This window comes from Marmota marmota, unplaced genomic scaffold (genome assembly GCF_001458135.2).
Source record: "Marmota marmota marmota unplaced genomic scaffold, marMar, whole genome shotgun sequence".
Lineage (NCBI taxonomy): Eukaryota > Metazoa > Chordata > Mammalia > Rodentia > Sciuridae > Marmota > Marmota marmota.
This window is the reverse complement of record NW_026000079.1, coordinates 1,003,546-1,013,558: the sequence shown is the minus strand read 5'-3', so window position 1 is coordinate 1,013,558 and position 10,013 is coordinate 1,003,546. Positions and strand designations below refer to the sequence as shown.

Sequence of the window (10,013 nt, the reverse complement as noted above, 5' to 3'; positions counted from 1 at the left end):
TATTAAAAAAAAAAAAAAAAAAAAAAGGAAGATACAAAGTAAAGGAAAAAGAACCTGGATCCAGAGGTCTGTGAGTGAGAGACTGGCCTCCCTGGTCTTTGGCTTGCCCTGGCTGGGCACAGGCAGTGCTGGAAGGAGCTGGCCTGCAGGACGGACTGTCACACAGTCCCCAGATATGTGCAGCCTGGGTGGGGTTTAAAGAAAACCAGGGGAGGTATCTGCAGAGTGAAAACAACTTCCTTCAGGTCTCCATCACCCCGTCTCCCCCCCCATCCCCCGCCCCCTGGCCAGCATCCCCTATGTACTGTTCCCTATAAGTGGCAGTCTTGAAATACTAGGCGAAGATTCAGGTTGTCTCAAAATCCTGCCTGGATCCAGGGAAGCCCCAGGAGGCCACTGATAACTCAGTTATGAAGGAAGCAGCGCCTCCACAGGCCACAAATCGTTTTATCCCCAGGAAAAGTGGCAGATCCCTTTGAAGTGGCCCCTGAGGATAGCCTTCATAGGCCGTTTTCATTTCCGAGGTTTTGCTCTTGTTCTTCGGGGATGTTGGAATATCAGAGGGTGAGTAGGTGGGGATGCCCATCAGCATCATCTCTATGACCTTGGGAAATGACCTTTGAAGTGAGCCTCTGAGAAGGCATAATCATATGCCCCACAAAGGGACCTGGGGTACATCCAGCCTCATGGGAAACACCAGCCAACTGGTGTGGAGTCAGCATTAGGGGACTCCAAGGTTTGCTAGTTGAAGGCCTCTGATGATGTCTAGATTTCACTTTTACTCATCCATTTCTCCAAGATGGCGACCCTATTTCCCAGTCATTAGAGTCAAGGCTCCTGTCTTGGGCACAGGCCACCAGACAATGGCCTGGAGGAGTTAGCCTGAAAATTGATTAGCATCACTGAAACAGCCCTGGCAACAACTCAAATTCCCTGAAGAATGTCTCCAGAAACTAAGAAGGCAGAGCCACAGCTGGAGTTGGGCTCTTCCTCGGGTCCCAGGGTGGGAGTTAGCTCAGTGCCACAGGAACTTAGCTATGGCTTGGGGGTTCCTCAGGGAGCACATGGAACAGGCCTAGTCTGTTTTTTGAGATTTAAAAAAAAAAAAGTGCCACAACAGGACTCTTCCCACCTCTGCTGTCCTCCATAGTGACTTTGGTGGGCTGGATTTCAGAAGGGCTCATCAGAGTTTCTTCTGATTCTGGGGTCAGTGGGGACCCCCGGCCTCCTCCATACCTATTGTCCTCCTAGTGACCCTGTTCTGTCTTGGGACAACCCCAGTTCTTTCTAGAGAGTCCTGGTTTCTTTCTGATAGAGCTTCCTCCCTACAGGCCATGCTTTGGGCTGCACAGTGACTGGTCAGGGACTGACTCTGGTGTTGAACCTACAGGGAGACCTACATCTGGGGAGTCCTGAGGCTGGTCTCTACGACACGGGGGTCGGAGGCTGCCATCGCCTGTGCAGTAAGTGCTGTGCTTACCAGGCCGAGATGCTGCAAGGGACCCTCTTCTTCTCCTGCAGTGACATATCCCTCTCCTTGTCAGTCAGCTGACTCCCTGCCTCAGTCTGCAGCTTCCCTGATCAACCCGGCCTTGCCTTCCTCATGCAGAATGTGGCATCTCACCACCATCATGGTTTCCCCCTCTCATTTCTCCATAGAACTAAGCACCAGGATCGGGATCTGCCATATCCCGGTGACACACTCATCACAGGTGTGTTCCATGGAGGTGACCTGAGGGTGGAGGGCCTCCTGTCAGGAAACCCCACCTGCAGTTTGGCCCTCAGCCACGAGGTGGCGCTGTAGACAGCTTTGAGCGACACTTGGGCAGAGGCTGCAGGTGATTCTGGAGGAGTGTGGAGTCTCTTGGTTTCCCTCCCAGAGCAGCCACAGGGCAGGCAGATGTGAGAGCCAGAGAATGACACCTGGAACATGGAGCCCAGGTGAGATGCCCCGGGATATCCCCAGAGGAATCCAATATGTATAGATAATTAACAAAATAGAAAATACCACCAGCTAACACACAGTTGGAGAATCTTGCATGTCCCTGAGGGGGTGGCAGATCAATAGCTGGGGGCGGAAGTTCCACTGTGAGAATGTGTGACTCAGTGATTGGGGGCCTGGTCCCAGGGCGCTATGTGCCCAGGAGAGAACTCAGGGGGTCCTGCAGTGGGAGGGTCAAGGCTTGGCTCCTTAAATTCCAGTCTCTGCTGGGGCTGAGAGAATTGCTTGGGTGGGATGGGGTCGGTTCCCACTGGGGATCCTTGAGAACCCAGTGTGTCTGACCTTAGCTCTTGATCATCCAGGGAAGAGATTTCTGAACTGAAACTGCCTCAAGGAGAGGAGAGTCAGGGCGCTCCCTCCCCAGCCCCCTGGAGACAGACCCTGAGAAGTGGAGGTGGGTGCCTAGGGGAGGGGATGGGGAGTCAGGTGCTTTCCTGGGGCTGGAGGCTGGTTCAGGTGGGGAGCACTCAGCCCTGGAGAGGATTTCCAGCCCCTGGAAGTGGAGCCTGCTTTGAAGGACTGAGAAGGTTCCCGGCAAACCCTGGGTTGGCACCCACCTTTCCACCTTCACGTCCTTTCCCTTCTGAGCTGGCCTACTCTTCTGTAGGTGGGGTGCTCACCCCTGCCTCTCAGCTCAGATTGGAGACAGCCTGAGCTGATGGACCGCAGAGCTTTGGAACGTGGAGGTCACCTGTAGGTCCTTATCTCCAACCCCACAGCTGGGCACCTGCCTGGCTCTGGGGGTGGAGCCTGGTGTCCCCTCCCTCCTGTGTGACCTTGGGCACAGGCCTCATCAAAGTGTTATAAAAACTAAATGATCCAGGTGTGTGGCACATGCCTGTAGTCTCACCACTCAGGAGGCTGAGATGGGAGGATTTCCTGAGCCCAGGAGTTTGAGACCACTAACTTAGTGAGATCCTGTCTTTAAACAGACAGAGGCCAGATGTGGTGGTGAATGGTGAACGCCTGTAATCCCAGCGGCCTGAGAGGCTGAGGCAGGAGGATTGCAAGTTGAAAGCCAGCTTCGAGCAATTTAGTGAGGCCCTAAGCAACTTAGTGAGATCCTGTCTCTAAATAAAATATTTTTAAAAGGCTGAGGATCTGGTGTGGTGGCACTGGCCTGTAACCCCAGCAGCTCTGGAGGCTGAGGCAGGAGGATCACGAGGTCAAATCAGCCTCAGAAAAGAACTCAGTGAGACCCTGTCTCTAAATAGAATGCAAAATAGGTCTGGGGATGTGGCTCTGTGGTTGAGTGCCCCTGAGTTCAACCCCTGGTACCAAAAAAGAAAAAAAAACAAAAAAACAAAAAACAAGACAAACATACAAACAAGACACAACCCAGAAGGGATGGGGTGCTGGAGAAGGAGAAGTGAAATAAACCATGCCTCATGCCGGGGGCTGTGGAGGGTTTCAGTTCAGAAATCTCTTCCCCTCAGCGGACAGTTTGGGAAACCGTGATTTATAGAGCTAATGGGATCTGTCGCAGAAGAATGAAGACATTATATTGTTTATCCACCTCCACACCCAGCCTTCACATGGACCCAAACATGTGACGCGAGAGATGTGAAGGTTGTCATCCTGGGTCAAGGTCCTTGTGATGGACCCAGTCAGGCTCATGGGCTCTGCTTTAGCGTCTAGAGACCTGTTCCACCTCCACCCAGTTTGGAAAATATTTATAAAGCGCTGTCCACAGACTTACAAGGTTTTGTTCATCCGGGTCACGGAGGTTTATCAGGATGTCCTTCTGCTCAATGCTGAGCTCACTGTCTGGGCCCATCAAGCCCCTGAGTCACGTAAGGAGGGGGCTGGAGAGTTCCTGATGCAGTGTGGCCTTGGCTGAATCAGAATTTGAAGGCCTGTCTTCCTGCTCTGGGGATCTTCTGCTCAGAAGTGCCATCGACAGGAAGCGGCCTCTTGTACAGCAGACTGCCCATCCATCCCTGCTGTCTGTGTAGAGCGGATTCTTTGGGTGTAGACGTTTTTCTAAAACTAATGAGCTGCTCAGAAATCTGGTAAGAAGCCCATGACTGGAAGGAGCTGTGACCTTGCACCAAGGGGGAGGGGTGTCCCTTCTTCTACAGCCGTGGTTTTGAGAAGCTGCTGTTGAAGTATTTGTCAGGTATGAAGTCACTGAAGATTTCCCTCTTCTTTTTTTGGGGGACAGGCTGGGATTGAACTCAGGGACACTCGATCACTGAGCCATATCCCCAGCTCTATTCTGTGTTTTATTTAGAGACAGGGTCCTCACTGAGTTGCTTAGTGCCTTGCTTTTGCTGAGGCTGGCTTTGAACTCTGGATTCTCCTGCCTCAGCCTCCTGTGCTGCTAGGATTACTGAGTGCCACCACACCTGGTGAAAATGTCCTTATTCTTAAGTGCCTTATGTAAGGTGAGAGGGCTTCCATAAAGCAGCAGAGAACCAGGCAGCCCAGCCAGGGACATCAGAGATAGACTCCAACCATTTCTTCCTTTGAACCCTCCAGGCACAGTGAGATGAAGACCCAAGGTGGCAAAGGTGGCTGAGCCTAAAATAAGCACACTTCTCATAAGACAAATGAGGTCCAATACCGGGTTCTTCTGTTATGCCAGATTCGTGGGACCCCAATAGACCTCCAGGAGCTGAATCCGATGCAATCACACAAGAGTCTTTATTGCAAGCTCGACTTTATTGCAAGCCTGGACTCACAACTCTTTCCGACGCAGCGGTCCCAGGGAGTGAGTCCTGGTCCTTTGTTCAGTGAGATTTTATAGGTTTTGGGGGGTACTCTATGCGTCACAACATCACACAGCAAATCATTCCATACCACAGGAAAATCAAACAACTCTTAACATTGATTAGCACATTCACTGGCAGGAACAAGTTGAGTAGAGGTGATTGGTTAATATAAGAGGGGGATTCCTTTGAACTGATTGGTTTAAGCCAAGAGAGGTGTTCGTGCTGAACTACATGGTTTCCCAACACCATAAACTACTGGGAGGGTCATCTGGCATCCCAGGTATTTCCCTGTCTCATGCTGATTGGTGGCTGCTAGGGGGTTGCTATGGGTCCCCACCTAGCCTGACTGAGCCAGGGATACCTGGCACAGCAGATCTCTCCTGTTATTTGTAAATAAACAACTCAGCAGGATGGGAATGTGCCTAGGAGTGCTCTGTGGGTCTTTCCAAGGACAAAGATCATGTCCCTTCCTTGGACAGGCTTTGCTCTGAGGTAGAGGCTGTTTTTTCACTCCCAGCCTAGGTGTCCTTCAACAGATGAATGGATAAAGAAACGGTGGTATGTATACAAGATGGAATATTATTCAGTCTTAAAGAAGAATGAAATTATGGCATTTGCGGGTAAGTGGGTAGAACTGGAGTCCACCATGCTAATTGGAATTAGCCAGTCCTAAAGAACCAAAGGCTGAATGTTTTCTCTGATATGTGGATGCTAATTCACAATGGAGGGTATAGTAGAGAGGTACTTTGGATTAGACAGAGGAGAGTAAAGGGAGGGGAGAGAGTATGGGGTAGGAAGGGCAGCATAATGAATTGCACATTATCACCCCATGCGCCTATGTTGATTTAATTCTACATCATGTAGAATTACCTGGAGAATGAGAAGTTGTACTCCAATTACGTATGAGGTGTCAAAATGCATTCTACTGTCAAGAACAACTAATTAGAACAAATTAAAAAAATATTTTGTCCTCTCCAATCTCTTACAGGAGGGAAGAGATGCACCTTTTTGGTGCTTTCTGTGAGCATTTTTAGGTAATAGGTTAGACTTTAAATTACAGGGTCTTTGGTGGTTTGGCTTAGAAAAGGCCACTTCATCTCTGCGGGAGCCTTCAGGCCATTTCCTGGAGGAAGCTCTAGGACCTTTTGCAAGTTTCAAGGAATGTGACCCCCAGGCTAAGGATCAGTTTCCTGATTGTGGGAGAAGATGGTTCTATTTTTTCTTTTCACGTGGGGACGGATTGCCAGATTCTTCTAATATGGATTGGCATCACTTGGAATTTTTTTCCTGCAACATTGGAGAATTTCACATATTTGTAAAATATGCAGATACATTTTTTTTAAAGGAAAATCTCTACAGGTATGGATTTCCATGGAGATTTGGTTTTTGCTGTTAGCTGGGTTAAAGAGTTAACCTTAACTTGCGTAAGTTTGGTAGTAAAACATCGTGGAAGTTTTCCAAAAAAAAAAAGAATTCACAATGTGAATAGGCAAGTACATTAAAGTACACATTTGTATTTGATTCTTTCAATGTAAATGGGTTACAGTGGCTGTAGACAGGAGCTAGCTGGAGGAACAGTGATGTCTATCAGGTGTTTCCTGTTCCTAGTTTTATTTTATTTTAGTTTTTGGTAAGGAGAATTAGGAAAATGCAGATCTACAGCGGGTGCCGGTGGCTCTGGTCTAGTAGCAAAGCAGCCGGCATTTCTTTTCTTTTTCTTTTTTTTTTTTTTTTGTTCCAGGGGCACTTAACCACAGAACCACATCCCCACATCTCCACACCCCACAGTCCTTTTTATTTTTCATTTTAAGACAGGGTTTCCTTAAGTTCCTGAGGCTGGCTTTGAATTTGGCAATCCTCCTGCCTCAGGCCCCCCACCCCCAGGGATGGGGGATGACAGGTATGTGCCCTCATGCCCTGCAGCAGCCAGCAATTTTGAAACTGAAGTTACAAATCCAGGTAAAGGATTCCAGTTTAAAGAAGAATATGTGTGAATATCTGTTGAGCATCCGCTAGTGACTTCATGGAGCATGTGTGTGGGGCCTTGGTTACTAAACCACAAGCACATGAGCTCATAGGCAAGCTGACCAGTACGCTGTCCAGGGTCACTCAAAGAATTGTTAAAAAATTTCTTGCAGACGTGGTTATGCCTCGGGTGTGACCCAGTCTTTCCCAGGGCAGCTGCCTGTGGAACCAGCTCATCCATCTTCTAGCCTAAAAGGCACTGGACAGCACAGAAGCCCTGCTGGTCAGGAAGAGTCCAGCCCCAGGATCAGAGTCGTGAACAAGCCGCCCCGCAGACAGGTATTTTCAGTTGGGTCGGGAAGTTTCGGGGTGTTCCTGAACATGCAGGAATTGTCCTAGCACCCAACATCCCAGGGTCCTTGTCCAACTATTCTCCTTGCTGCTGGGAGGAGAGCTCATTATGGGAGGAAAAAATCTTGGTTTGCAGGTCCAGCCAGGGTCCCATAGCAAGGACAATCTATTAGAAAAGTCTTTCATCATATGATGTTATGATATGATATGCAATAATATATTAATAGTTTTATAATTATAAAAATGTAAAGTTATATAAAATGTACTATCCAAAAATTCAATGTAATGTCTTTTGTCATAGGCTTGGGATTCTATTTTTTAAAAAATATTAATTTCTTAGTTGTAGTTGGATACACTACCTTTATTTTATTTATTTATTTTTATGTGGTGCTGAGGACTGAACCCAGGGCCTCGCATATGTTAGGTGAGTGCTGAGCCACAGCCCAGCCCTTGGGGTTCTATTTTTAATGTTATTCTTGACTTCACCAAGATCAACACAGTGAGTCTCTTATTAAATATTGTAAACATTTAGAGGTTTGCCTTGAAGTATGGAGATTTTGAGAATCTCCCTTTCAGGGATGAAGGGTCTTGGGGGAAATTAGAGGGAAATTAGGGAAATAGGGGATATTAATATCCCCTATTGGAGGAGTAGCTGGCCAAGATTATCTCCCATTCTGTAGACTCTCCCCTCATACTCTTATTTCCTTGTCTATGCAGAACCTTTTTAGTTTAATGGCATCCCACTTACTGATTGTTGGTTTTGTTTCTTGTGCCTTAAGGGTTGTTGAGGACGTTGGTGCCGGCACATATAGGTTTTATTTCTTTTTTTTTTTTTTGGGGGGGGGGATGCTGGGGCACTCGACCACTGAGCCACCTTCCCAGCCTATTTTGTGTTTTATTTAGAGACAGGGTCTCACTGAGTTGCTTAGAGCCGTGCTTTTGCTGAGGCTGACTTTGAACTCCAGATCCCCCTGCCTCAGCCTCCTGCGCCTCTCAGCGTGCCAGGCGATCCTGTGTTTTCTTCAAACAGTTGTAAGGGTTCTGGTCTAATTCCTAAGACTTTGAGCCATTTCAATTTGAAAGTGTGTGGAATGAATGGGGTGAAAGACAGGGGTGTGATTTCACTTTTCTACATATAGCTATCCAGTTCTCCCAGTGTTATCTGTTAAAAAGGCTGTCTTTTCTCCAAAATATATTTTTAGTCCCTTTGTCAACTATCAGATGGCCATAAGTTTGTGGCTTTGTCTCTGTGGCTCTTCACGTGTATTTTGGTGTAGAAAGGTCTAATTTATCAGAATCTGGGAAAGGGGGACTGGAGGGTCAAGAACGATGTGAAAGGCAGTAGGTACTTCTTGATGTCTTTCTTCTTTAGGGTATTGGGGATTTACCCCAGGAGCACTTTACTGCTGAGCAACATCCCCCAACTCTTTATTTTATTTTTTAAATAGGATCTCACCTGGCTATTTCTTTTGGGCAATTCTAGTGTAGCCACTAGGTGGCGAAATTGCCTGACTTTGTCTGTCCCTGGGGGACTGGAAGGAGGGGAAGTAGTAGAATCATTTCACAGTTTGAGTTGTTATTTTTTCCTCTGTCTCATCTTTTGTTGTGAATGGCAAAGAAATGAATTTGAGAGGTAAACCAAATGTCTGGGAAGTCCACTCTGGAAATCGAGGTGACAGACACTGTACTTTGTCTTTGGGCCCAGTCCTGTGAGGAGTCTTGCCTGCGTCTCGAGGAGGCGGAGCACTGTTCTGTATTGTACTGTGCTATCTGCTTTTCCACCATATCTATTTAATACCTATTTAGTCTGGTTCAGCAGACCCGAAAATGAGGTCTAACCTCAGCTCGCAGAGGAGGCCACTGAGGACCAGCAAGCCATTACCAGCTTGGTGACAGGAGCAGGAATAGAATCAATGTTTATCAGGATCCCAAGTCAGGCCTCCCAGGCATGCTGAGGTCCCAAAGGAAATGTCACCTGTGCTTTCCTGTGTGGAGATAGATGGTGGGGACCTCGCATGAGTCTGGCCTGTTTATTTCTTAGTGAAGGCAGAGGGCGAGTGGGCAGTAACTAAACCTCATCTATGGTTAGTTACTGCAGGGAAGAGTTAGATTTTAAGGTGGAAATCCAGTGCAATGAAAATCATTCTTTTGAAGACCTTAGGGTGCTGCCATATTGGAGAGCAACATTCTATCTCTCAGAAGTTTTCCTCCCTCTTTGGAGCATACTTTCTCTCCCCCGCCCCCTGCCCCCATGAGATAGTTGGCTGGTGTCCAGGGGACATGCTGTGTGTAAAATGTGTCCTATGTATTGAAACATGAGTTTTCCTTCCCAGCTGTGAGTGCTGGAGACAGTTGGTGTGATTTGTGAGCAGGTTTTGTGCATCTTTTCCCAATTCTGTGTTCAGGGTCATGATGTTGGTAGTTTGAAATCAGCCATGGTTGGGGTATGAGTCCCACAGAAATTGGAAAACGTCAGAAACCAGTTTTTTTTTTGCTCCAGAAAAGCCAGCTGCCAAATGGTTACCTGCACATCAGTACACACTGGGCAGCAGGAGCTCACACCTGAGAGACAGGTGGGGGCAGGGATGGACCTAGGGGCCCTGTGGTTTGTAACTCTTACCTCATACTTATTTTTGGGTCTCACTAGTGTCACTAATTCGAGTTGTTATTTCTTTCCTCTGTCTCACTTTTGTTGTGGGTCTTAAGCAGGTGGACCAGTGTCAGGCTGAGGCTTGGACCCTGGGAAACAGACTCAGGGTCCCAGCAGGTGGAAGAAGATGCGAGGCACAGCTGGCACAGTAGACATGTTTTATTTGGAGGCAGCAGCCGCCCCCAGCTCCCTGTCTTTTCATAGGCCTTTTAAAATATTCAGGCCAAAGGAAAGGCACATTGTCGATAGGTTACACAAGAGCACATGCTGGTAAGAAGGTGTCCATGACCTTGAGTACATATGCTGAATCAAGGTGCTGATGTCAAGGTGC

The 10,013-nt window shown here is 47.8% G+C and overlaps 1 pseudogene; it reads left to right on the top strand.

Annotated features, from left to right (window-relative positions):
- The first annotated feature begins 1,930 nt into the window (after positions 1-1,930).
- Positions 1,931-4,045, top strand: LOC107156587 (annotated as a pseudogene).
- The last annotated feature ends 5,968 nt before the right edge of the window (positions 4,046-10,013 follow it).